This window comes from Microtus pennsylvanicus, chromosome 13 (assembly GCF_037038515.1).
Source record: "Microtus pennsylvanicus isolate mMicPen1 chromosome 13, mMicPen1.hap1, whole genome shotgun sequence".
In the NCBI taxonomy this organism is placed as follows: Eukaryota; Metazoa; Chordata; class Mammalia; order Rodentia; family Cricetidae; genus Microtus; species Microtus pennsylvanicus.
Window position 1 is genome coordinate 52,989,865 of NC_134591.1, and position 13,278 is coordinate 53,003,142.

The 13,278-nt window shown below is 43.2% G+C and overlaps 1 protein-coding gene across 3 annotated transcripts in view; it reads left to right on the forward strand.

The window, feature by feature from the left end:
* Positions 1-5,238: 5,238 nt before the first annotated feature.
* The window catches only part of Foxj3 (forkhead box J3), a 107,108-nt gene continuing 99,068 nt past the window's right edge, over positions 5,239-13,278 (forward strand). For 2 of the 3 annotated variants that reach the window (XM_075947114.1, XM_075947118.1), the window contains exon 1: positions 5,239-5,377. The gene's annotated coding sequence lies outside the window, so the exon portion shown is untranslated. Of the gene's footprint in view, positions 5,378-6,064; positions 6,105-13,278 lie in introns of those variants that run through there. The other variant, XM_075947116.1, reaches the window with a different exon arrangement.

Here is a 13,278-nt window from a genome sequence, read left to right on the forward strand (position 1 = left end):
GGTGCCTTTGTGTTTCTCATTGTTTTTAACAAGCTCGGTCAATTCTGAGAGTGGAAGTAAGCCAAGATTTGAGGCAGGTTACAAGGAACAGAGGATTCCCCACTATGGGCAAATTTGTAGTCAGATTAGCAAATAATTTATTTTGGCCTCTTACTGGTGATGGTGGACTTGAGCCTAAGCTGGATCTTTCTACACAAAATGCTTGGCTCATATAGTTTGGGAAAACTGCCTTTTGTTTTACCTATACAGTCAGAAGCTAAAGTCAAGCTATCAGAGGGAAGAACTCAGTGTAAGGGTAGTTTACATAGATCAGTGTAGTCTAGCTCCAGGAGTTAGTTATTGCCATCAGCCATGCGGATTTAATGAGCATTTAAAAGGCTCATTTTTGCGGCTTGGCTCTTCTTGTATCCACCCATCCTTTTCCAGTTTGTAAAGTTGTTTTGTTTTCTCTCCCCACTTTAGTTTTTCTCTATTCCGAAGGCTGCTGCTGTCTCTAGACAGAAAACTTCTGCTCACTTATTGACTTAGCCCCACCCTTATCTTTGAAGGGGGAGGCTTTGTCTCCTCAGGTCTACAGCTTCCTACACCAAACTGAAGTTTGCCTTGCCTTTTCCCTGTTTCCATGGAGTAAATACAAGTCTCTGTTGGATTGCATTGAAATGAATTGTTTATCTGTTCATGTTTAACTCCTTGATATTTAGTACAATGCCTGGAATGAGTAGGCACTTGATAAATGATTGTTGACTGCTCTTTAAGTATGCATAGTGACTAATACTCAAATGTTGTGATTAAGTAGCTGTAAGCAGTGCTAAGAGCTTCCAATGGCCTATGTGTAGCTTTTAATTTTTTTTATTTTTGCATCTAATACATGAAAGTACGTATTATAGAAAGATACCCGGGGAATCTGGAAGGCCCTGCTTCACGTTTCTCTCTTCTCCCTCTTGGAAATCTTGGCTCATTTTAAATTCATTTTCCTATTTTCTTTTGTAACAAATACAGAGAAAAGGATCAGAAGGAACCTTATTTATCTAGCGTGGTTGTGGAGTCACACACTTGTCAAACAAACATCCTGCCATTGAAGTACTCCCTGTGTCTAATCTTCGGTGTGTAAATTTCCAGAGAATTTACAATCTACATGAAGATGGGGAAAGACTGAAAATAAAGAACAATAACAACTTCATCTCTCTGCTTTGCACAATCTCTCTTAATTCCCAGACTTACCATCTTCTTTTTGAGGGCTGGCCTGCTCCAACCTTACCTTCCCTCCCAACCTACCTGCACCTCCTAGGAGAGCAAACTGCTCTTTTCCTATGCTGACTCTCACCCGTGTATATCGTGAACAGCTGTCTTTGGGGACTCTGACTCGACGAAAGCCTGTTCACAAGCTCTTTGGCTAGGTCTCTGTGATTAGTTTCTAGTTTGTAGATGCAGGAACAGAGGTGGAGAGAAACTAAATTTGATATAGGCTGTTGGTTGTTTTTTATTCTTTGTTCTAGCCTGATGTTGGACACCAAAATGTAGTTGGTTGTTGTTTACCCTTTGGTTCTTTTGGGGCGCCTGCCACCCAGCTCCCACATAAATCACACGTTGGATGGAGGCTTACTATTAACTTATACTGACTCCATCTTAGCTTGGATAATTTCTTGCCAGCTTAAATTATCCCATCTACCTTTCGCTTCTGGGTGTTTTCCTTTTCTTACATTTGTAAATATTAAATTTCACTCTTACTGGGTGGCTGACTGGGTGGCTGGCCCCTGATGTCCTCCTCTCCTTCTTCCCTCTTGCTCCTTTTTTTTTCCTCCTCATTTCTCCTTCTAGTTATCCTCTCTGCCTACCAGTCCTGCCTAGCCTTTCTCCTGCCTCGCTATTGACTGTTAGCTCTTTATTAGACCTCAGGTGTTATAGACAGGCAAAGAATCACAGCTTCAGAGTTCAACAAATGCAGTGTAAACAAAAGTAACACATCATCTTTAAACAAATGTTTTAGAGCATAAACAAATGTTAGCACACATTAAAACAATATTCTACAACAAGAGGCAATGCCGGAAGTTAAAGAATACTAGACTTGTACCTAGGTCTGCCCTTCCAACATCTTAAACATTTCTTTCTTGCAAGGTCCCAGAACCTTTCTTGTTGCTAAGGGCACTGTGTGTGTACTTCTCTGCATATTAAAAAAATTAAATTGATTTTATTGTGTATGTTTAAGGTGTACAATACAATGTTATGGGATGGAAATCCATGGTTAATAGGTTATTAAAGAAAAGCAAATAGATACATCTGTCCTCTTACCATTATTAATCTTTTGTTTCTGTGGCCAGACCGGTTATATTTTACTCATGTAGCAGGAATCTCACATAAAGCACAATTTTATTAGTTCTCCACCTTTTGAATCTCTATGGCTCCTGGTTCTGTTCCTCAAAAGTAGTGGCTTACCACCCCATCCTAGCAGGAATGTAAATCTGTTCTTTCCCCAAGTTCTGTGCCCACTGTAAACCGGAATGAACATTTCCAGGCAGTATCTCCGAATTGCAAACCAGTGAGACATGTCCTGCCTGTGACTTGTAAGAGGAGGTAGTGAGTGGGTTTGGAGCCAAGTGTATGAGTGTCTTGTACATTTTACCTCTGTCTTCTGGCTGACTCTCAAGTATCTTAGGGAGATTCCTGACTGTGGCCTTTTATAGTCCTGATTTCAGCTTTAGGTTAAACCCTGGGGACTCCTGACTTCAGTTTCCCCTCTGATAAGTGGGAACAGCTGTATTTATCTCTCTAAATATGTGACTCAGGCTGTTCTGTCTATAGCTCAGGTGGAGGAAGGTGGTCTTTTGAGACCTGAAAAGCTGGGAAGGCTAGTGTTATGTTCAATTGATGATCCACCCAGTAGACCAGCAAACCAGGAGATCTAATTCCCTTGATGAACTGAAGCTCTGGAATGGTCTACTCTTTCTCAGGAATGCTGGGAAAGGGGTGGGGGAGCACCCTCTTTGGGACTGTATTTTCCTTATCATTCTGGCATTATGTAATCAGCCTACTTATTTCCCATAAGTCTGAGTTCTTTGTAGCTGAGACAGGGTCCATGTGGCCCAGGACGGCCTCAAGCTCAGTGCTGAAGTTATACAAACATGAACCTATATGTTTTTTAATTATTTATTGTGGTGTGTGTGGGAGTGTGTGTGCATGGGCACTTGCCACAGCACATGTCGGGAGGTCAGAGGACAACCATGTGGAGTTGGCTCTTTTACTTTTCTGTGGGTTCCAGGGCTTCAACTCTGGTCACCAGGCTTGTGAGGCAAGCAATAATAGCCTTTACCTGTTGAGCCATCTTCCTAGCCCCTAGACTGAATTCATAAAAGCATAGAGCCCATATCTTATTTTCCTGCATGCTACTGTCCAAGTCTAGGTCATCTGTTGTAGAATATTACTTTAACCATGCAAAGATGTGTTACATTTGTCTGTGCTGAGTTTAACTATGTAAAGACGTGTTGTTTCGCCTTGCCTGCCTAAGGCACCTGAGTCTAATAAAAAGCTGAACAGCCAATAGTTAGGCAGTAGTGGGATATGTGGGCTTGGCAGGCAGAAAGAATAAGTAGAAGGAGGAATCTAGGCTAGGGTGAAAAGAGGAAGACGTCTGGTGCCAGTCAGCCATGAGGGAGGCAGGAAAAGTTGGACATACAGAAAGAAAGACGCTCCAAGGCAAAATGTACATGAAGACAAACAGGTTATAAATAAATTACAAAAGGTAAGGGACAAGCGTTAAGGCTGAACATTCATAACTGATAATGTCTCAAGTGTCAAGATTTGGGAGCTTGTTGGTAGTCCAAAAGAAAGCCTGATGCGATCATCACCTTGTCACTGGGTGATGTCAAGTCTGACTTCCTCCCCTGTATTCTAAGCAGAGCGTTCACTTCTGCTTAAAGCTCCGTAGAGACTGCCTGCAAGATCCCCTCTGTCTTTCTCTTTCACTTCCCCTGGTCCCACTACTACTTCTAACACTCACAGGGACTTTAACCACAACTATACTGAGTCTCTGACTCAAGTTGTCTTATGAATGTGGCTCACGCAGGCAGCTCTTTAAAAGGATTATCCTCCTTCTAATGTTCCACACAGCTGTCCTGACCTGCGTTTTCCCTACATTTTCAACATTTTCTGACATATTACATAGTTCTTTTTATTTTTATCCCCCCCCCTCTTGTTCACCGATTCATCTTAAGCCCTGAAGTAGTGCCGGGTACAGAGATGGGAAAGTCTTTGTTGGACAATGAGTGGATAAACCTTCAGAACACCAGTGGGAGTTATCAGGGAGAAAAATGGATACTTTGAATTCCCATTGCTTGGCAGATAAAAAGTGTTCAATGTTTGATGATGGCATGGGGGGAGGGCTTCATGCTGTCTTAGCTCAGCAGAGTTGTCGGGAACAATTTTCTCAGAACTTGGCCTTCTCATTCAACCAGACTCACTGACATCCATCCAAACAATCGACTGTACGAACACGGAGCACCTGCTGTGAGTACACAATTGTTCTTGGTGCTGGAGAGCAGGACGTGACTTAACGACAGCAAGAAATACCTCCCAAGATAATTATGTGTAAAATGACAGGGCAGATAGTCAATGCTAAGAGTTCAGAGGTAAGGCAGAAAAAGTCCAAAGTTTACCAATCTGAACAACCCTGCTAAACGCTCCACCTGTTGATAGCAAAGCCACGACCTGGCCAGCGAACTCGAGATGGAGAGGATGACGCGGCAGGGGCAATGACAAGATGACATGCCTTGGTAGGGAGGGGCCTCGAACCCCGCTCTTGCTGTTCCGAACGACGCGTGTCCCCAAGCAAGGTCCAAAGTGCCCCGGTGGCGGCCGGGAAAATCTGAGCTCTGTGCTTGTCGGGGCCGCGCAGTGGCAGAGGTTGGAAGGAGGGGAAGTCACGAGGTGCATTCCTCAGGCACTGGAATCCCGGGAGAGGCCCGGGGCTGCCCCGGCCGCCCTTAAGCCTGCGGCGCGAGCACGGCAAAGCCTTCCGCACCGGCCACCGCAGGTTCTCGCCAGCCACGAGCAGGCAGAGCCGCGGAGCCCAGGGCACTACTTGTCCCCGCGGAGGAATCCCTCGTACATCGCGGTGGCCGCGACGGGGCGGGCCGTGGCGCGGAGGACGCCGGGCCGGCAGTGCTGCGACGTCGCGGGAGGCGGGGGTGGGAGGGAGCGGGCCGGGAAGTAGTTCCGGGTGCGCGGCCCCGGATGTTGGCTGCTCCCGCCGCCGCCGCCGCTCTCGGCGCCGCTCCGGGCCTGGGCCGCTCTCTAAGGGCGCCGTAGGGACCTTTCGCGGGGAACGGAGACGCACGCAGCGGCCGGGGGCTCGGCCGGGCCGTTCCGGCCTGCGCAGCCTGAGGTGAGCATGCGTCGCCAGGGTCTCGTCCGGGCTGGGGCGGCGGGCGGGGAGGCGGGGCTGGGGCATCTCCTGGGACGCGGGCGGGGGCTGCCCTGGGCGAGCGGCGCTCGCTCCCCTCCGCGCACGCTCCCCGTGGTCCGCGGTGGGCGCCGAGCCGGGTCGGGCCGGGCGGGTGGCGGCCTTCCCTCGCTCGCGGCGCAGCTCCTCAGCTGCCGCTGCCCCTCAGCCCGACGCCGCTTGCGCCTGCCCCTCCCCCAGGTGGGCCCGCGCCGCGGATGCCGGGGCGGCGGAGGACCGCGACAGTCGCGACGGCGCTCGGTGACCGGCGCCTAGCCCGAGCTCGTCCTGTTCCTGGCGCGATGCGCCGTCCTCCCCTCACGCTCCGGGCGTTTTTCGTCCGGGACCGCGGCCACTGCCCCGCGGGTCGGGGGTGCCCTGCGGGGGTGAGGAGCCCGGGGCCAGGGTCCCGCCTTCACGCCCATCCCGTCGTCGCGTCCTTCTGTGGCATTGGGGCAAAGGCAGCCTTCGCCTGCGGACGTGTTGCTGCTGTCCTGCGTGTGTTGCATCCTGCCCACGTGGTAGTGTCCCGTCCCTCCCACCCCCTCCATTTTTGCAGTTGGTCAAGAAGGAGTTAGCGGGATGGTCGCCCCCCCCCCCCCCGCCGCTTTACACCCCTCCCCATCCCCGTGATTTGTGAGTTCTTCCCGGCAGCGTGGAAGGTGTTAAGGTCAGTTTGTTTTGCTGAGCATGACTGTTGTTTGATGGAAGAATTAAGAGTTGTACTCTTACGAAATTGAGACCAGTAGGAGACATACCAGACCTTAGTTTATTGACATCTTTTCAGCCCCAGTAGCTCCTGTTCTTTTCACTACCGCTCAATTCCCCCAGAGAACAAGCACTTGCTACCGATGTGTTGGTGTGCACGGTTTTCCTTTCTCTGTTCTACTTTCTGTGCCTCTGTGTCCTAATGTTTCCCAGTCTGTGGTTGTTGCTAGAATCCTGAATGAGTCGTGTCGGGGGGCTGGAGATTGGTGGGCTTCATTTCGCCTTTCACTGTTTGTCTTTAGTTTCTCCTTGTTATGTTCCCCAGTGAGAAAGCAGGTAATGTTCTCTTGAGAGTTAGTTACATACATAGCTTTCTTTTGGCTGACCAGGCAATTGTACTCGACTGTCCTGGAAGTTCCTTTATTCCACTTTTCTGAAATGTACTAGGCACTGTTGGGCTCCGCTTTTGAACACTGGCTTTGAAACACGTGTTGGTTTTGTTTTGCTTTGTTTTACTTTCCCTTTAATATCTCTTCCAGGTTAAGGTTTCCATCTTGGCTGTGTTTTGCTCCTTGGAGACCACAGATTGCTCTTTCCAGTAGCGTGACAGATGCATGTATTTATGGAGAAAACGATAACTGCTCTCCCTACCCCCTCTTTTTTTTTTTCTTCAGGCCAAGTGTTCCCCGTCTTTATGTTAGGAAGGTTTGTAGATGTGATTGGAGGTTGCTCTTTCCTCTTTGGTTTTCATTGGAATTGAGGTGACTCTTGTTCTGTGCTTGTTTTGTGCTGCTGGGGAATTTCTCATGCCTTTATTAGATGTTTTGTGGACGAGGTCAAGAATGTTTATTTTGGCTTTCAGTTTATTAGTTTTGGGTAAAATAAAACTTAACTGTTTTGAAGTCACTCTTGTGAGAATTTCCAGTATTCTCTTGTTTTTCACATTCCTTTTTTTGTTTTTTTATTTATTGTAGACCCAGGCTGGCTTCTAGCTCAGTATAAAATGAGGGCTGGCCTTGAACTCTTGATCGTGCCTTCATCTCCCAAGTACTGAAATTACAGGCCTGTGTCACTACTATAAGTGGCTATATTGTAGTCTTTTTTATTTTTCCCCAGACAGGGTTTCTCTGTAGTTTTGGAGCCTGTCCTGGAACTAACTCTTGTAGCCCAGGCTGGCCTCGAACTCACAGAGATCTGCCTGCCTCTGCCTCACAAGTGCTGGGATTAAAGGTGTATGCCATCACCGCCTGGCTACAGTGTAGTCTTAAAATTTATTTTTGATACTGCCTTTTCCCTTTTTATCTGATACCAGTGTCAGCATATTCTTCCTTTTCCTTCTGTGGTGAATTAAAGTATTTAAATAAAGATTCTGCTTTGATTATGCTAACTATGGATGGGACTGTGAAAAATAGAATGTTGTTCTGATATATTCTGAGGTGTGTATTTTTTAATAGTAAGGCAGTCAGCGTTTGTATACTTGTGTAAAACACTATGCTGTGAAGTAAATAAAGAGACGCAAGTATTAAAATGGTGTCTGAAAGCTTCAACTTGTGTTGAAAAAAGAGTAGACGTTGTCTTTACTTTTGGAGAAGCAGCCTTATACATTGCATCGTTCCTATGTAATAAACAGCCTTTACTTTTGAACCAAGTAAGTAGTGTGAAAAAGGAATTTTCAGTGAAGAGACTGTTCAAGAGATTAAAGGGACTTGTAAAGGCGGAAAAGTGGCTAGTTGGTTAAATGAGATACTGAGTAGCTTGTTGTCACAGAGCATTGTATTGGTGAATAAATATTCATACTCATACATTTGCCTAGGGTACATTGGTTGAGGATGGTCAAGGATAGAGGATTTGGTTTTGTAGGGTGTTATAGTGCTTTCTCAAGACAGTGAAACAATCAATGTATATTGTATCCAAGGAAGATTTCAGTGTCTGCTGAGTGCAGGAAGTAGGGAAACTGACTAGAATGTTCTTGGACAGTTTTAGGATTAAGATGATGGCCTGATACAAGAAACTGGTTGTGAAAATAAATGACATTTATTGAATGCTTACAGTATTCCTGAAATTATTATAAGCTCTTTACATATATTTAATTCATTACGTCTTCATCTTAAGTCTTGTAATCATGAAGTGACTTAGGGCAGGGTGGTAGTCATTAATCATCATTTATGGTGGGTAGTCAGGAGAGATGTAGATTTGCGGTGATGGGGCCTGTAAGTGGTAGTAAAGCACTTTTGAGTAGATGTTTGTCAGGAGGACTGTGGTACAGTGGGGGAACCCTGAGGAATTTGAGGCTTTACAGTAGTCTAATAGGAAAATGAAGCATTCTGAGAAGAACCAGGAAGCAGTTTCTGCAACAGAAGCCAAGTATAAGAAGATTTTCTACAAGGTAGTATTGTTGACAATATTTGATTCAGTTTTAAAATTTACGGACAGCGGACTTAATGCAAAGTTGATTGAACTAGACCAGAAGGAATTTTGAAAGGAAGGTAACAGATTGATAAATTGTTTTCACATGATCTGTAGAGATTTTATGCTGCTATGGTAATATTTTAGTATTTTCTCCTAATGTTTCCTCTGGGATTATTATTGATCATATTAGAGTCACTCAATTGTCAAAAAGCGAGTTTGTCTTCAGAAAAGAAATGTGCTCTAAGATGGGTGGTGCTGCACACCTTCAATCCCAGCACTCTGGAGGCAGGGACAGGAGGATCCACAGAGGGAGTTCCAGGACAACTAGGGCTACACAGAGGAAACCTTTCTGGAAAACAAACCAAAAAACCAAAAAACAACAACACCCCCCCCCCAAAAAAAACAATAAAACAAAAAACTAGTGTTCTAAAGATAGTTAGTTTCTACTTTTACCTGCTTATTTTCAAATAGGGTTTCTCTGTGTAGTTCTGATTGTTCTGGAACCTTCCTGTCGACCAGGCTGACTTCAAACCCAGAGATCCTCACTATACTGTTTTGCTTACTGATGAGAGAGCATGGCCAGAATATGAAGATTGGATTTTGAAACTAGTTGGAGAAGCGGTGAAAATGACTTGACATTGCATGAACATTTCTTTTAATGTGGAGCTGAAATAAGATAGATGTATTTTGTTTGTCCTAGCAGCTTCTCAGCTAAAAACTACATTCTTTAATTGCTCTTCACTGTTCGTGTTTTCTGACCTGTAGCTTCCCTCATTGATGCTATTCAGAAATTTTGAGTTGAGGGCCAAAGCTTCTTTGCCCCTCTGTCAACAGCCTTCTCTTAATGCAGATTTTGTTTCCATTTTAGCCCAAAAGTAGGCACTCTGCTTCTTTCTCTTCAAAACTCAGGAAGACGTTCACAGTAGGATTTTATAATAACTTTCAACATTTTTGACCATCTTAATTGGCATAACTGTATTTCAGTGTACAAAAAAGAACCAAAGTACAGTGTTTTGGTTAAAGAGATTGACTTATACTGAAATTGGGAAAGGTATCCGTTGTACAGGATTTTTGATTTAATAGAATTTGTTATAACCAGATCAGCAAAACATTATTACTGTGGGCCATCTGTTGGGATATGGAAATAGCTTTGTTGCAAGGAACCAGATGTTGTACTTATATTTATAACAATGGCACTCACTCTACTTATTTTAAGTAACCTTTTGCTAAATAGGTACCTTTGTCTGCTATACTATTTGATATATGAGAATTTGATGTTTTTCAAACTAATAAATATTCTTGTACAGTCAGGTCAAAACAAATGACTCGTGGTGCCAAACTTTAATACTATAATAAGATAAGAACTTTTACTTTGATAAACTTTGTAGACCCAGTTTCTAATACTTTCTAGGCTACTTCTGTTGCTTAAAGAATTTTACCATAACTCTAACATTTTATTTTGATGTGATTGGATCTGTCTTTATTTTCCCTCTTAAGTGAGTGAAGTACTCTAAGACAGATTCGTACTTATGAAGTGTAGTAAGAGGAACCGTTAGAAGATAGTCTTAGCTGGCAAATAGCTCAGAGATTAGGAGTGCTTGCTGTGCAGTTATAAGGACTGGAGTTGGATTCCAGTACCCATGTAACAAGCCCAATATCCTGCAAATGCCTTTACTCCCAACTCCAAGGGATTCAGCACCCTCTTCTGGCATCTGTTCTAGTCATGAACTTGTTTCCATACATACACACAGACGCATACACGAACAACATTTTTTAAAAAAAGGCTGGTGAGGTAGCTTAGTTGGTAAAGGTACTTGTTGTCAAGATTGATGATCTGAGTTTGATCCCCAGAACACACACACAGTTGAAGAGAGAACTGACTTCCACAAATAGTTCTCTGTCATATAGGCACCATGGCATGCCTGTACCCTCCCCACATACATACTAAATAAGTATAATAGCGTATAGTCCAAGAAAATTGTTAGAGATAGCACAAACTGCCTGCGTTGTTTTTCATTATTTTCAAATCCTCTGTGGAGAAGAGTTGAGCTGAGTTGAAGAGTTGGTCATCATTCTTTGATTGCTGTGTCTAAAGGACGCTCTACTTATTTAGTTAACTGACTTTCAGTCAAAATTTTCACCTGGAGTACAAAGTGAAGAGTTGTCAACTGAATTCCTAGTCAGCAAGAGCCCTATTTAGTGGGATATAATCACATTCAAATTAGTCTTCTGATTGATTTGAAGAGTTTAGTGCTGGTGTGTATGTATTAAAAACCCCAGAAATTGGAATCTACTTTTGTCTAATGTTGAGACCTGACCTGGCCTTTTAAACCATCAATAGAGCTTAGTTTGTAATAGTTAACTGTGAGATTGTTAGAGGAATGCAGTGGTAGGTAAGACTGCTGGCTTTCAGACGCGGTTTCACATTTTGATTGCTTACAGAGAATGAATTTGGGAGGAGGTTATAGTATGATAAAAATAGGTTATTGTACATTCTAGATTTTGGGTGATTATTGAATTAAAATAAAGTTTGTGTTGCTTGGCTTTAGAACATTTGGGAATGAGTTATAGTCACAGCAATTAACATATAGCAGTCAAAGGTAGGTTGATTCTTTGAAGGTGGCATACTGTTGGGGTAGGAAGTAAGTGGTGTTTCTGGTGTTTTCCTTGGGGTGGTGAATCTGTAACACAGGCTAGACAGGTAAGATATGAAATAGATTGATGTTTTATCTTTTGTGTAAATGAATAGCAAACACCATTAGAAATATTAATGCTTGTATGTCAGGAAATTTTGTTTCATGTTATTTAAAGCATGTGTGCTTTTGAAATATTTCACCTTTCATTTGGGTGATGATTGATGTTGGATTTTAGAGCCTTACATGGCAACCATGAAGTCTTGACAAGATTAAGTGTCAGTTACTGTTAGTAGAGCTGATATAGGAACCCATTTCCTGTATTCTCCTCTAGGCTTGTACTTTTCTCTCTCTCTCTCTCTCTTTCGTAGAAAACTAACAAAATTATAGTGGGGAGCAGACTTTAGGTTTTTTGAAGTGGAAGTGAAAGGCCATGGAGGTCCCAAATGGATCCAATCCTTTAGATAAGAGCATATCTTTTTTTTTAAAATTTATTTATTTATTAAGGATTTCTGCCTCCTCCCCGCAACCGCCTCCCATTTCCCTCCCCCTCCCCCATCAAGTCACCCTCCCTCATCTGCTCGAAGAGCAATCAGGGTTCCCTGACCTGTGGGAAGCCCAAGGACCACCCACCTCTATCCAGGTCTCCTAAGGTGAGCATCCAAACTGCCTAGGCTCCCCCAAAGCCAAGAGCATATCTTATGATATTGTAAAGCTTAATGTAAAATTAGTGGGGACAGTTTTTTGTTAAATTAGGTCCATTTTTAGACATTGGAAGCATTCTTCCTCGAGTCTGCACCTCTGCTGTCAGTATTCTGTTCTGGAGGTGAGGAAGGGAAGAATCAGAATGGGAACTTAAGGATTGCTAAGTAGCAGTTATGTCTCTCACCCTCTTTCTCTCAAAATGGAAGTATATGCCAATATACTTTAGAGAAATTATACTTGTAAGATGGTCTAGTGCAGATGTCTAGGTTACTGAGTGAGACCTATTGTCTGTTGCCTGGTAGGTAAGAAGACTAATAGTATACAAAGGAAGTTTTACTGAATAGAAACAGAACAACAAAAACCAGAATGGGAGGAAAGCATGACAGTGGCTAATTTAAATTTTCTTATGAACCTTTCTATACAGTGAGCATGTTTCATTCAGAAAGTTTGATTTTTGTGGTTCAGAAAACAAATTGGAAAACTGAGTTTTTTGAAGAGCAGTTTAAATACTTGATTCTGTCCATCTATTGGCTAAGACGTTATGTAAATAAATTGGTTTGATAAATTACTTGATTATAGTATTATGGATCAAGTTGTGAGTGTATTAGGTGATTTAAGGTTTCTTTGCATTAGGATTTTCTTATACCAAGAAATTTATTTTTTTCCCTCAAAAACAAACTGAAAATCTCAGGTTTATATGCAGTAGTTATTATTATTTCTCAATTAAGTGACCTGAAATGGAAGTCTAATTTGTAATGAAAAGTAGACCTAAGGATTTGTTTAACCTATTTCCATTCTCTGGCAGTTTTTTAATAAAAAAATCAAATTGCTAATGTTTTATTTAAGGTACTGTTTTCAATCCAGGAACAGTGAATTAATTAATTTCTCTTTGATTGCTCATGAATTTGTCATCTGTTTATATCCAGAAAAGTAAAAAGTAGGGGCCCAGCCAGCAAAGGCCACAGTTGATTAGTTTGGGAGAGATGGCATAGAGCTGCCCTTCCTTCCTGTATGTGGTACCTGTGATTTATTGCTTCTGATGACTCAGTTTTAACTGGAAAGGCAGTAGCTAGCCTGTTTGAGGAACTTGATGCATTTAGGGTAAGATTAATAGCTTTAAGAGGAGTTGATGGCCTCATGATTATTTATTTACAATAAAATGCTGAGAACCATCAATCCAAAGCAATGACCTTGAACCTGGGTGGTTCCGCGACTCAGTGGGCAAATACTGCTTGCTCCAAGTCTGACAACCTGAGTTTGATTCCTAGGATTCATCTGAGTTGGAAAGGAGAGAACCAACTCCTGAAAGTTGCCTTCTGACCTCCAGGAGCACATACTCCATACCCATAAATGATGAATGTCAAAACAAATTCCCAAACCCAGAATGCC